Source organism: Pecten maximus, chromosome 18, assembly GCF_902652985.1.
Source record: "Pecten maximus chromosome 18, xPecMax1.1, whole genome shotgun sequence".
NCBI lineage: Eukaryota > Metazoa > Mollusca > Bivalvia > Pectinida > Pectinidae > Pecten > Pecten maximus.
Window position 1 is genome coordinate 8,729,534 of NC_047032.1, and position 2,278 is coordinate 8,731,811.

The window sequence follows — 2,278 nt, forward strand, 5'->3', positions numbered from 1 at the left end:
TGACTCTGCACCCCCGAGGGGCAAAAGGGGTGGGGCTCCATATTGGAAATAGAGGTAATTCCTTTAAATCACTACTAGTCATGAAGTTATAAATGCATGTTGTAAACTCAGAGAGTCTGGACTTCATTATTTCTTTAAAGCAGTTGGGATACCCACGCTACAACCAAATATAGCATTGTTTGAGGTTAACAAACAAAACGAATTGAACATGAACATTATTTTGACATTTGGTCAAATCCAACCAGGTGAGCGATACAGGCCCCATGGGCCTCTTGTTCACTTACAAATATATGTAAGTGAAATAAGAATTTAATATCCCCTTAAGAGAAAATGGGATTAAATGTTAAAACGGCTTGCCACATTCTCACTACGTTACATGAACATCTAACAACATCCCATAAGGGGTCACGTCAGGATGACCTTTTGAATTAGAATTAGCATGACTAGAGTGCATAGCTTGTATAATATGTCAATTTGTTTCAAGTCATTTCGTCCCATAAAGCATATAGCTATATTCTGTGCCGAAATGGTTTGCTTGAGATGCATTCTGTGACGAAATGTTTTGCTTCGATGACATAGACAAAATGCCAATTCGCCTTGAAAGTTAAATACACACATCTTAGAGGTCACCAGAACGTGACCCCATATGGGATGTTGTTAGATGTTCATGTAACGTAGTGATAATGACCATCTAGATTCTAATTAGATTGTGTAAAACTCGGCTCGATCTAGGTCTGAGTGTATCTGGTATCCCTGTGCAAATAGTTTTTTGAGAGATATTTTAGGTTAAACATGGCAAAATCGTCATTTTGACCGAGCGGTTCTGTTTAAATCGCCCTCAAAATTCGAAAAAAATCAAGAAGTATATATAATGCACATTATCAATAGATAAATGTTTGCTGAAGAAAACGGTCTGTTTAGTTTTTTGATATATTTAACAGAACGGCCACAAGATTGTTTTGAAAATGGCCTATTTTTTCGACCTTCTCAGTATTTTTCCACTCGACTGTGGTATTTCACTATAAATAGACCAACTGTTTTGATGACGTACATAACATTATCCTGAACTCATCGTGTTTGTCTCTGAAATGATTCCCCGAGGAGTTCCGGATGGAATAACACTGGAGACTTCACGCCGCTGACTCGTTCAACTCTAGGCTTTAGCTGCAGTCAAAGTTAGTTGTATTACATTTTCCCGTCAGGACCAGCACTTTTTGATATTATATCATATTAAAACTGACATTATACAATTATTGCCCTTGTTCCGGGTTGACATGAATATTTGACCACCCGAGAGGTGTCATGTCACCCGAGGGTGACATGACACCTCAAGGGTGGGCAAATATTCATGTCAACCCGGAACAAGGGCAGTAATTGTTTTATTATACCGAAAAAAACATAAGTGAATTAATTTTGATATCAATAAGTTTATTTATTACTATCAACAGTTTTTAAGAAATTTTTTTAAGAGGTACCCCATCGTCTTTCTGGACCCGGCATAAAATTCTCCCAGTCGAACTTTCAATGTATGGACGTCGAAGTTTTTTACATCCTTTGGTCTAGGCCTACCTGTTGTAGATAGGAAATGTCTAAAGGAATCCACGACCCCATTGATGACCCTTTTGGTGTTTTTAGAATCATTTTCTTGCAATAATTTCGCCAATTCCTCCTCTGTTGGCAGACGATAGCGTCCGCCGGCAGCCATTGTTGTTGTCAAGCAGAATACTCGGAATTCCTCTGATTCGACTACTTTTGAAGACGTTACGGAAGAGAGTTCCGAGTTGGGGCTCACGAGAGGGTGACATGACGATTTCGGAGGGCTCACGAGAGGGTGACATTATGATATTCAGAGGGTGACATGATGTTTCGAAAGCGACAGCAAGTAAATAATGAATTATTTGGAAAGTTGTGGTTGACATAACGAATGTTTTTAATCACGTGACATGGTTTTCACTAATCAGAAGCTGTGTTACAAGTCTGAGGTATAATAATAAAGGTTATAGCTGTTCTACGTTGTCGTTGACTAAATTTGTTGCCTGACAGGATCAGTTTTCATCGTCAACCCAGACCAGCGTTCAATTATTTCCGATAACAAATCTAAACTCGTTAGTCGTATGCTTCAAGTAGGCATACTCTGATATAGGCCTACACGTATCTGGCCTACTGTAGATGATATACGTGTTCATTAACGTTTTAGAGACAGGCGACGTTTAAATATGTAATATTTATTTTCTTTATTGTTTGTTTGCTTAATGAAATTGCTTTTTCAATTTCGTTA